This window comes from Lutra lutra, chromosome 15 (assembly GCF_902655055.1).
Source record: "Lutra lutra chromosome 15, mLutLut1.2, whole genome shotgun sequence".
NCBI classification, from domain to species: domain Eukaryota; kingdom Metazoa; phylum Chordata; class Mammalia; order Carnivora; family Mustelidae; genus Lutra; species Lutra lutra.
In genome coordinates this window covers 65304646-65316667 of record NC_062292.1, presented here as the reverse complement: position 1 = coordinate 65316667, position 12022 = coordinate 65304646, and the positions used below count along the sequence as shown (strand labels likewise).

General features: G+C 60.1%; 1 protein-coding gene across 1 annotated transcript in view; it reads right to left on the bottom strand.

Moving 5' to 3' along the window:
- The window catches only part of KCNJ10 (potassium inwardly rectifying channel subfamily J member 10), a 30331-nt gene extending 18589 nt beyond the window's left edge, over positions 1-11742 (bottom strand). The window contains exon 1 of the mRNA XM_047703879.1: positions 11593-11742. The gene's annotated coding sequence lies outside the window, so the exon portion shown is untranslated. The remainder of the gene's footprint in view (positions 1-11592) is intronic.
- Positions 11743-12022: the final 280 nt, after the last annotated feature.

Below are 12022 nucleotides of genomic sequence, written 5' to 3'. Positions count from 1 at the left end.
GGTCCCAGGGATCGGTGGGGCCCCCCTGAGAGAGGACAGGGGGCGGGGTGCTGACCAGACCCCAGCCAAGGGTCCCACCTCTTTCTAGTCTGTGGTCTTAGAAGTTTCACAGCTGTGAGGAGGGATGCTGGGCCCTGGGTGATGGTGGTGGAGGGTTGGAGAAAGGAGGCAGAAGAGAAACTCCCCAAGTGGCGGCATCCTCGGGAGCCACTCCTATAGAGGTCATGCCCCAGTCCTCCCAGGAAGGACCATGCCCGCCTTCCCAAACAGGAGACTTTTTTCTGAACTGATCTGTGACCCGTATTTTGTTCATCTTTGTGTCCTCCGCAGGACTAGACTAGAGCTTTGCTAAGTATTTCTTGAAAGAACCCATAGGATCCCTATTCTACATGACCTTTTCCTCCCGAGGTCCCCTCCAGGTGTGTGACATGCTTCATCCCTGGAAGTCCTTCCTCCCAGCTTCCCAGCAAATGGGAAGTTCTGACTTTGTAACAGTTGGGGGCACCGACCAGGTCTCCCAATCAACCTTCACTCTGGGTGAAGAGCTGCCGTTTCCATAGCTTCCCTCAGCCCTCCTCCAGCTCACACCCCAGATGCTGTCTAGTGATGGGCCAGATGGGGAAACTGAGGCCAGCAGTGGGAGTACAACGCTCAGCAGGAGAGCTCCATGCCAGAAATCTAGAGTCTTCTAAGGGAGGTCGATTCCTCTTCCACAGTCCAGGGTCGGACAACTCTGGTCTTGAGCTTCTCCCTGGACTGACCAAGTCCCCCTAGTGAGCCCAGCGCTTCTCGCGCCCACAGGACAAAGGGCAAGAAGGCTGAGTTTGGGAGAATGGGAGAAGCTGGAAAAGGAGGATGTGGGGGAGCGGGAGCTAATGACCCCGCTCTGAAACCCCAGAATCCAGCTGGGACAGAGTCAGGCATAACCCGTCCCTGCTGACCTCCCCAGCATCAGCGTCCTCCGGCCTGTCTCCGCCCTGCCAGTGCCCTCTGTCCAGTCACACCAAGCTCCTCTCACGTCTTGGACGGGCCATGCCTCCTCCTTCCAACAGTTCTTGGCAAACAGTGGGGCCTCCTCTGGGAAGCTCTGTCCCCCACCCCACTACCCTTCTTCCAGGCCTCAGCTGAGACGCCACTTTCTCCAGGAAGCCTCTGCAGACGTGCCCCCCGCACCCCGTGGGGGTAGCCCCCTCCTTGCAATGAGCTAGGCCTTGCCCACAGCACGTCACCCTGTCCTCCTGGGAGGTCGGTAATGTCACTGCTCATGTGTGAATGGGGTGCAAACCAGACTCAGAAGTTTAGTCGACTGGCTCAGGACGACCTTTAGGAAGGGTGAGCCCTAAGGCGGAACCCTGGTGTGTTTGCAGTGAAGACCACACTTTCCCTCTTGCCCCCGGAGGGTCACACAGTACGCATGCTCGGAGGCCCTTGGGTCACCTCAATGAAATCCCTGGTTTCACCAAAGAGGAAGCCAAGGCCTGGAAAAGACAAGTAACTTCCCTACGACCACACAGCTGGCCAACAGCATGTGTGTTTTGATCAGAATCAGAGCAAGAACGCTGACTCTTTCCTTGTCCCAACGTCTCCTCCTCCAAGATCCTCTCTTGACCCCGGGGTCCTGAAGGGCCCGCTGGCGTAGAGCCAACCTTAGAACGTCACCCACCGAGCTATTCAGCTCTTCCCCTGTCCAGCCACAGCCACAGCCCAGGGCAGCCCCCTCCCGTCCTCAGGTCTCCAGGATCCCCTCGGCCTCGCAGCTGCTGACCCAGAACTAGGCCGCCAAGGAAGGCAGAAGAAACTGCAAAGTAGGGGCCTGTAGGGAGGGGACAGACTCAGTGCTGCTCTCTGCTGGGGGCTGAGAAATGGCCAAGGGAGTTCTTTGAGAGAACTGGAAATCCCATGGCCCCCAGGAGCTCTGAATGTCATGGGGAATACCTCCCAGGCCACCCAGCCTCTGTTCACTGAGAGACCAAAGGTGGACCCCTCCCTCTCGTCAGGGAGGGTGAGCCCTCCCCTCCTTCCATCCTTCCCCTTGGCCTGGTAATACCGTATCCCGGGAAATGCTTCCTATTACATCTAAGTGTACTTACTGCTGCCCAAGCCATCTATCCTTGTCTTTACCCTCTGGGGAGAGGGACACTGGGGCACCCTGTTCTTACAAAGCAGATTTAGGGAACTGAGCCACCTTTCCAGACGGGTCTCAGTCTCCTTCCATCCTCACTGGTTCCGTGTACAGAGAGCCTCGCCCGACCCTCATCCAGGGGAGTGTAAGGGGCCCCCCTCACCCAGGAGGGAGTCTCCCCCATTCCTCCACTTCTTCCTAGCCACCTCCCCCATTTGAAGACAAGAATGGTGCAGCGGTGGCACGAAGACTCAACCTAGACACGTCTAGATGCTGGATGGATCTAGAACTGGATTCGGAGGTGGCTGCCGCTGTCCTCCCTCCTGCAGGGACTACGGGCCTGAGGAGATGCCTCTGGCAGCCGCGTCTCTAGCCGGGGACGTGTGAAGGGACAGCTGGGGCGGGGGGATGCACCAGAGAGTAAGGCCAGGGCAGGCGGGGTGCTGCGCATGAAGGAGACAACACATGAGGCGGCTTAAGCAGAACCGGAGGGGGAGGGGGCCGAGGAGGAGAAGGGTCCTGTGCAATCCTGAGCAAAGGGAAACAGCACGGAGATCAGCGTTCAGGGACCCTTGTGGAAGAGTGAACCAGTATCGGCACCACCGTCCAGCTAAGGGAGGTGCTGCTGCCGAAACCCCATCCACTGCCCCGAGTCTTGGGGTCCTCCTGGGCCCTCTGTCTCTTCCCTTTTTAGACTGCCTGCTCCAGGCTTCCAAAAGCTGCCAGAACAGCAGGACAGCAGGACAACAGGGGAGTCCTGGACATCCCAACAGAGGGAATTAGCAGGGAAGGTCCGAGCAAGATATCACTAAGGACTTGGAATCAACAGAGACCTCAAACTTGAAAGCCCAGCTGAGGAGGTCCTGGGGTTTCTCTCTCCAGCCATGCAGAATCCACGGCAGGAGTGGACCCTGCATGAGAGTAGGGAATGAAAGGAGGTAGGCTCGCCCTGCCCGGAGACAATGGAAGGGTCAAGGTGACTTTCTGAGGTTCTTTCTAGACCCAGAGTCCTTCTTAAGGTCCCTGTGCCAGTTGTCCTGCCCACTCCCTGCCCTACCAGTCCCCCAGCTCATTCCAGGGACGGTGGCTACCAGAAGGTTCTGTTAAAACTCCACGTGCAGGCACACCTAGCGAAGCCGAAAGACAGATGATAACCCCCCACCCACCCCGGGAGAAAACACACACCTAGAGGCCACAGACCTCCCTTCCAGTCCTAGCCTTGCCACTCAGACACACTGTGTCACCTCTCAGAGCCTTTCTATAAGACAGGCCATGAGGGGCTGTGACGCAGGGTGCATTGGGCAAGTGCAAGGGACAGTCACACAGGGCCTGTGCTGGGATGGCTGGGTTCATCACCCTGCAGAGCTCACACCCCCTCCCCTAGTGTGCTGGGCTCAGCTGTGGGGCTGGGGTCCTGGCCACTGAACCCCCTGAGGTGGGGGAGGTGGGGAGCAGAGCTCAAGAGTTCAGCGGAGGAGGGCATGTCCATGGTTAACGTGTAAGCAGCCCGGTCTGGGGCAGCGGGACATTACCCGCCCCAGGGCTACATTCTCGAGGTCACAACAAGCACAAACTTGTTATAACCTGTGTTGGAGCAGCAGGGGGCAGCGAGGGCAAGGGGGGTGGTGGCAGGAAGCCTGTGGAGGAGGCCCGTGGAGGGGGGCCAAGGGGAGCGGGGTGAGGCGGGGCAGGGGTCAGCCGTGCAGGTGCATACACAGGAGGACGGAGGCAGGATGGCGGGTCCAGGCTCCGCCGTGCGCGTGTGGGATCCGTGTGTGGGGTTGCATAGATGACTGTGTGCCTGTGTGTCTCCGCATATATGAGCCCCGTGGAGGAGGGGCCCAGGCGGGCAGCCACGGGCCCAGGCTGGGCATGTGGAACGGAGGAGTGGGCGCCGTGAGCACCCCTTCCCCATTGCTGGCCTCACGGAACCTGCATTCCAGCTACCTCCACAGGCCGCACCCCCATCCCCACCCCCTGAAGCTAGGGCCTCTCCCCACCAGTGCCCATCTCCCCGGCCTGCTCCCGGAGTGGCGGGGGTCACCTCCTGCCCATCCCCCCTGGCCCCGGGCCCACTCCCCCGCGCTCTCTTGGCCCTCCGGACACTGGGGCGGGCGGGGGTGGTGGTGGGGGGAGGCTTTGAAAGCAGGTGACTGTTTGGGGGAACTCAGGGACAGAGCCCCCATTGTGCCGGCCCCAGAGCCGCCTCAATGGAGCTCTGCGGCACAAAGGGGCTTTGACAATGGGCAGGCCATTAGTATGCACAGCCAGCCCCTCGGCCCTCTCCCTGTCCCACAGCCCAGAGGAGGGAGCTGGGGGGGCTGTCCCTGCCTGTGGAGGCAGGGGCCGGCAGGGCTGGGACTGGAGAGATCTTAGCCCGGAGGGGCTCCCCCAGGGAGACAGCAGAGGGAGACTAGCCCAGGGCCCCCAAACCAGCCACGGGCCACAAAGGCCCTGGCAAGTGGAAAAAGCCATAGGGACTGGTAACGATGGGGGACGGGGCGGGGGTCTGCGGGGACCAGGCTGGGTCTGGAAAGAAACGGGCGGAGAGTTTGAGCCCACCCACTTTTTGCCTCAGCTCTACCATGGATCGCAGGGAACCGTGTGGGCTGGAGAGGAGAACAGAGCAACAGACAGCAAGGCCCCAAACCTGAGCCCGCCAGGTCTCTTGGGGGCTGCAGGTGGGATCTGAGCCGCCACGGGAGGCAAAATTGGAGTGTGCTCAGGGTGTGGGGCGTCTGGGGTCTCTGGGTTTCTGACGATGGTGGTGCCTGCAGCTGGACTCCCGGGACTGCAGCTGGAAAGCCAAAGAGCCAGGACTAGCTCCCTGCAGGTGCAGGGAAGGGGCTTCTCTCCTCCTGCCCAGGGGACACCAGCACCCCCCCCCCCACCAACATTGTCAGTACCCTGCGTGGCCTTGCCACTCGCTGGGCGCTGGGTACTGCCCCCAGGCTCCGAGGCTCAGCAGGTGGGGCGGGGTGGGTGTGGTGCGGGTGCAGCAGGTGCTGGGGCTGCTGAGGCGGGACCTGGGAAGGGGCTTCGGGCAGCGAGTAGGGAAGAGGCACCCCGTGACCAGCAGTGTTGCCCAATCCAGATTTCCTCTGCTCTGAGACAGAAACCCCCGGGGAGAGAGGGCCGAGGCCTCTTTACAGAACTGCCCCCCACAAGGCAGGAGAGATCGGCTGGGCTTACACACCTCCTCTCTGGTGCTCTCCCTTTCTCCACTTCTCAGTTGTGCTGGTGGCCTGAGGTCCTGTGACCTGCCCTCCAGGCTTCTTCTGTACTGCCCTGGACCCCGATGACTCGCTTGCTTCCTTCTCCTTGTCCTTCGGTTCTGCGCCCCACCCCAGCTCCCAAATGAGTCCGCTGGGGGGACATAGGGGCTAACAGTTAGAACTCCTGGGTTTGGGGCCAGCAATCCTGTTCACCTTCCCAGGACCTGACATGGGTCCCTTTCCTTCCCCGGACTGGGAAGCCCGCTCAGCCACGCGAGAAGGACCCCTTGTGCCACTTCCCCCTTCGGGGCCCAGGGGTTTCAGGGGCAAGGCTGTGGGAGTGAGTAAAAGCCCATGTCATGTAGCACCACACTAAGCCCTTTTCTAGAATTACGTCTGGTAATTCTCCACATCTCTAAAAAAGTGGGCGCTTTCTTAAAGGCCCATTTTATAGATGAGAAAACAGAGATGTGGATGCTTGGCTCAAGGTCACACGGCTAGTGAGCATAGGATGCGGCCCCACATGCTAAACCACCCCGTACTGTCCTCCACCCCGTGAGCCCGGTCAGAGGAGCCTGGGCAGCCAACGGCAATCAGCCAGGACACTCTGCTTGACTGGGGTGGGGGCAGGGAGGATTTGAAACTGTTTTCTGAAGTTCCCCTAGACTATCGATTCTTAAAGTGTGGTCCAGGGACCCTGGGGGTTCCTGAGACCCTTTCGGAGGCTCTATGAGATCAAAACTGTTTTCACAACAATGCTAAATGTGACTTGCTTCCTTTGCTCTCCTTCTCTCGTGAGGGTTCAGTGGAGTTTTCCAGAAGCTCGGAGACACATGATATGGCAACAAATTGAATGCAGAAGCAGATACGAGGCATCATCTGTCTGCCGTGCAGACACACGTTCAAAAGATTTGTGAAAATGCGAGACACCACCACTCTTCTTACAAAACTTTGTGTTTCTTTGTTTTTAAAAATATAGCTATTTTCCATTGAAAAGACATCACTTAGGTGGACAGGTATGGGTTTGGGTTTTTAAACAAACTAATAAATATTTAAGCCTCGTCAGTTTTCATTTCTCACATACCAGTAAGTGTCACCCACAGAAACAAAAGATCTCTTGAGCCTGCGATCATTTTTAAGAGCATCAGGGGGTCCGGGGATGAAGAGGCTTGAGAAGCAGTGACCTAGACTCTGTCAGACATACTCTCGCTCCTTGCCAGCTGCCCATGTCTTCTTTATCGGAGGGTCAACAAGGGAGGGTTCGACCTGGGGAGAAGGTATATACGTGCCTGGGTCCCCTGTTTGGGACGAGGGTGGAGGGTAGGGCTCGGGGACAGTCCCAGGGACAATGTGACACTAGGAGGTCGGGCCTGGGCCCCCAGGAGGTGTCCCCACAGGTCTGCCAGGTTGCAAACCCCTTCCCCAGAGGTGTGCTCAAGACAACGGGGCCACACCAGGCTGGGCTCTGACCTTCACCCCTTTTCCACCCTGGATGTCTGCCAACAAGCCTGGCATCGGGCAGGAGTAGACCTCCCTGGCGAGAAGAGAAAGGCTCAGTAGATCCCCACATGAGTTTCTGTGTTTGGGCCAACAGTGCTTAAAGGATTGGAAATGGGGGGTTCTGGGTCCACTGTTTGCAATCTTAGGGTGAAGCTATCTCTACAGGATGGGCCCATTGCCAGAGAGTGGCTTTTCTTGAAGTTCCCTAGAAAGTTGAATAATTGGGTCTTACATCCATACACCCCACCCCCAGACACTCATAAGCCTCTAATGTCACGGTCCTCCCACCAAAAATTAGCATCTAGGAAGGTGTCCTACCTAGAGTCTAGCTGGCCAGAGGGCACTCTGTTCCTCAGAGCTGAGGGGTCCAGGGAGGGAAGAGAGGCCTTTGCTCTACGGGGTCAGAAATGTCCAGGGCTGCAGGGGCATGGCCCCACCCCAGAGGAGCCCCCGTGTAATGAAGGAGACAGGACGTCCCCTCCCAACATTCCCATTGCGTTGGGCATCTGGGCAAAGTAATAGACACAGGGACAAAGGACAAGCTGAATGCTGAGAAGCAGGGGTACAAGTGGACAGGGCGGCTGGGGAAACGGGGATGGAAATGGGGGGTGGGGGTGGGCCTTGGAAGGTGAGGGCCCAGAGGGAAAGGAGGGGTGAAGCCTGAGAGCTTCCGGGGGACTCATCCTTCCCCAGCACAAGGTCTGAACACAGCAGTCGCCAAAGGTGGGGTGCCAGAGGGCAGGGGGAAAGTCTTCTACAAAGTATCCTGAAGACCTTGATTGGAGTTTGCATGTGAAAACCAACAGGGATGTCTGGGTAAGAAAGGGACAAGACAAAACAGGTGCTTTTTGGTGACAGTTCCAGTGGAGGGAAGGGGAAAGGGAGGGAGCCAAGGAGAAAGAGAGGCTGGAGTCAGGGAGGCGGTTAGGGAGGCTGCTGTGGGCACCCAGGTGACCGGCGGACAGAGGAAGGGGCGGGCACGCAAGCCCGAGTGAGGGAGACCCGGGCACCAGTGGAACAGGCAGGGCCACGCAGGATGGGGGAGCTGTGAGGTTCAACCAAGAAGCTGGAAGGGAGAAGTTGCTCCAGAAGGCCCAACAGACTGTTTTAGGGGAACTCAGCAGCCGAGGTCACACCTACTGGACTGTAGCTGAAGACGGGACATCCGCCTGCTGCAAACAGGGGAAGGAGCCACGGCTGAGGAGCCCCAGCCCACGTGACGGCCCAGCTGCGGGAGCGAAGACAGGAATCTCCTCCCACCTTCCCAGACTCGGGAAGGGTAGACGGACAGAAGCCGGGCCTTGACGGCTGGTCTGCAGAAGAACCAGGGAGTGGATAAGGGAGCCAGGAGAGCCCATAGCGTTGGGTCAGAGAGTGCGAACACCACAGCAGCAAGCACGCTTTTTAGGACCTAAGCGCCATCCCAAGCCCTCCACAAAGTCTGACTCTCAATCCCCCACGGTCACCGTCCCCGGGGTAAGGATGAGGGTCTTAGGGCGAAGTGCTGGAAGCGGGACTGAAACCCAGCAAGTCTGACTCCACGGCTGCCCTCTTCACAGCTCTACCTCGGCCTCCCAGGCAGGGCCCGAGCAGGAAGGAGCCCTGGGCCAGCGCCTTAGAGGGACGGGCCACCTGGAGCGGTCTCCCCCGCCCCTGACAGCAGCCACGTCATCCCTGCGCCGATCGCTGAGCGAAGCGTCCCAGCTCCCCTCAGAAGCCTTCGTGATGGGCTTGGGGGTCTGTTTTCAGTTCCAGAGGTGGTCTCCTGTTCTTTCCCCATCTGCATTTCAGATCTCTTTCCTTGAATGGGATGCGCTTCCCGAAGTCGAACCCAAGTCCTTCCAGCTGCAGCCCCCCGACCCCTTTCCCGGGCCTTCTGCCCCTGGCAGGAGAGCAGAATGGCCCAATACTTTGACATTAGGTCTTGAGAAGCCAGAAGGCTCCTGCTCTCAGCCCCGGGCTTCTCTGGGCCACCCCAGCAGGTTCCTACTTCTCACATTCCAGAGCCCCTCCCTTCTGCCCACCGCCTCAAATCCAGCTCCGAGCCCGCAGACACCCACGGGAGAGTTTTTCCCACAATCCCCTTCTCTTTGCCCTTTCAAGGTTCTGGTGGGGGAGGAGGTGAAGAGGGGGTGTGCTGGGGCCACACACACGGCAGCAACATGTATGTGAATGCAGGATGAAGGAAGAAAATCACTGAGCTCAGCCCGTGGGACAGACAGGGGAGGGGCACACGCGGGAAAGTCCAAGTCTGGGAGCTGCCCCCACCGACCACCCTTCACCGGGCACTCGACACTCGGAGCCCAAATCTGCCTGCTCACCATCCTTCTGCGCTTCCCTCTTGGTGGCCTCTCTGCCCCTTCCAGGGCCTCATCACTGTCCCAGACAGCTTGGCCTCAGCCTGGACGGTGGCACTGACCAGTCAGGCAAGAGAAGAATCTAGGCCGGGAAGGGGAGGGAGAGCGGAAGATGTTTCCTTCCGTCCTACATAACCCTTGGCAGCAAAGTTGGGGGCTCCATTGCCCGATGCCTCTTTCTCTCCCCACCAATGCCAGGGGGCTCAGCCTATCTTCCACGTCGTGTGCAGGAACCAAGCATCCTGCCAGGAGGCCCAAGAGGCCTTTTCTCCTCTCAGGAAGCGGGTATTTCTGTATGACTCACCCCCAGGGCCCTAAAGCCCCCATCCCACCAATCTCAGGATGACCCCAGAGGACGTCGTGTGAGACCACCCAGATCCAAGTGTCCCAGCCTCTCCGGTCCCTAGGGAGGACAAGGGAAGGAGGCCCCTGGGTCTCCTGCCAGGCCCTTCCCTTCCAGCCCAAGCCAAACCAGCTGGAGCTATAGGTGAGCTCGTGTGTGGAGGTGCGGGGAGGGGCACGGCGCACCAGTCAGTGGGGCACAGGGAAGAGGTGGGGGGTGCCTGTGGGCACCTCCCCTGCAAACACGAAGGACCCTAGACTGGATGTGGGGCTGATGTGGGGAAGACCCAGCTCTTTTCCCCGCGGGGTAGGGGCAGGAGTAGGATTCGGCATTAGAACCACAGAAGGAATGGGCCCATAACCCTGCCACTCCCCACCCCTCCGTTCCGTGGAGTCATTGCCATTCGATACCCACTGAGACAAGTTGGCTGCTCAGGCTCCGGCTGGGGGGGACAGCTCAGAAAACAGCAGCTCCTTTCAGGACGCAGGCTGGCAAGGGCTTTGGGAGGCTGGACTGGCCCAGATCACCCCCCAACACCCCCTCTCTCCCTCCCTCGCCACCACCACCAAAGGACAGAGGGGCGGGGAGAAGGGAGTTGGCACTGCCTGGGCCATGCCTAGTCCTCCGCTGAGCGGGCCTGGCCCCTCTCCCTGGCATGACGCCGTCCCTCCCCCTCCCTCACTTCCTGCTCCCTGAAGAACTAGATAGGAGCCAGGACACCTGCTTCCTTGCCCACGGGGTCCCCCAGACCCAGCCTACACCCTGAGGAGGAAGCAGACCCTACCCCTGGGCACAGGACAGTGCCCACCCTTGTGAGAACATGTTCAGAAAGTCATAGAGGTCAGGGAGAGAGTTTGGAGACGGAACCCAGTGCAACTCAGGGGCCGCCGCCGGCCCCTCCTCAGGCTGATTTCTTGACACCCTCCAGGCCCTGCTGGGCACCCCTAAACACCCATCCCCACACAAGGGCCCCAAATCTTCCGTCTCCTTCTCTCTCCTGCCTGGACCTCCCTAAAGCAGTCCTAGTGGGGAAAGTCCAACGCCCAGGCAAGGCGGACCAGCCAAAACGCTCACCAAGAATTTGTGTTGATATGCGACATAACCGGGCTTTGAGCCTTTGGGTCCAGATTTGTGCCCTGCTTCTCTGCTATCCCCACTTCCCATCAGCCTCACCCTGGGGTGCTTTGGTAATAGGAATGAAATCTCAGGTGACCAGAGGCCTGACTCCCACCTTGTCCCGGTTTTGTCCTTCTACCCATTCTACCCATCCCAGGACTCAGCTCTCTGCCCCCAAATCAGGAAGCTGGAACCCTCGCCTCTCTCCTTGGTCAGTTCCTGGCGGGGGAAAAGGAGTGGGATGCGGAAGGGCATCTCCTTCTGGCCTCCTAATCCAGCAGGAGCTGCTCTGCCGGACTCTTCCTAGGGATCTTACTGGGATACAGCTGGGGGAGGGGGGCCAGAGGTGAGGAGGGGAGAGCTGGAAGAGCCAGCCAGTGGCAGTGGAGGGAAGGGGCAGGATGGGCAGGGGTCCCAGGCACACCGGCTGCCAGGGCTTCCGAATCCAAGCTGTATGCATCTTTCTTCCCATGTGTGAGCTTGTGATCAATGGGTGTCACTATGTGAGTGTCACTGCGTGGGGAGGGGGGATGGGCTGGCACGGGAGTGGGAGTAACCTGATGATCCTGGGAAGAGGGGGCGCTGTCTTGAGGCCTGTGTGGGGGATGCGTGGTCCTATGTAGGCCATGGTCACTGTGTTCCTTAAGAGGGCTATGATGGGATGCCCGGTCCGCCTTGTAGGAAGGGCATCAAGAAAGCCCCTTCCTCAGCCTAATGCGCTTGAGGTGACCAGCTTTGGCCAAGCTTCCTTCTCGGGGAGTCCTTCCCCGGAGGGTCCGTTTGGGGTTGCTGAGGTGGGAGGCTGGGGAGCAGGCTCTTACCGCTGAAGCCTGACAGGGTAGGGACGGAAGGGCTGGGGGCCCATATCTCCGGGAGTGAGGTGGACCGGGGTTGGCCAGGGCGGGGCAGCACTCCTCCGTCACCGCCAGGGGGGCTTACCTTCGGTCCGGGGTGGAGTGGTCCCTCGGATGGGCAGCGGGACCGGACAGACGGACGGACGGACGGGGCGGGCAGGAGTGAGGAACCGAGCTGAGCGACGGGCAGAGCCAGGACTCTTAAACCCGGAGCTGGGATCAGATAAGGGCTGGTCCGGGGGCCAGGGCCGGGGTCGGGCCGGCCGGGGGCAGAGCTGGGCCGGGCCGGGCCGCCCCCTCCCTCCGCAGCGCCGGAGCCAAACTTTGTGTGAATGGAGGGGCCCGGAGGGGGCCGGCGGGCGGGGGCGGGGGGCTGCGGCCGGGCCAATGGGGACGTGGAGCGCCAGGCCCGAGCTGCCGGGATTGGAGGGGCCGAGGCGGGCGGGGCGCAGGGGCGAGGAAGCGGAGCCCCAGACAGATGGAGGCGCAGGGCCCAGAGCCGCGCCCGAAGAGCG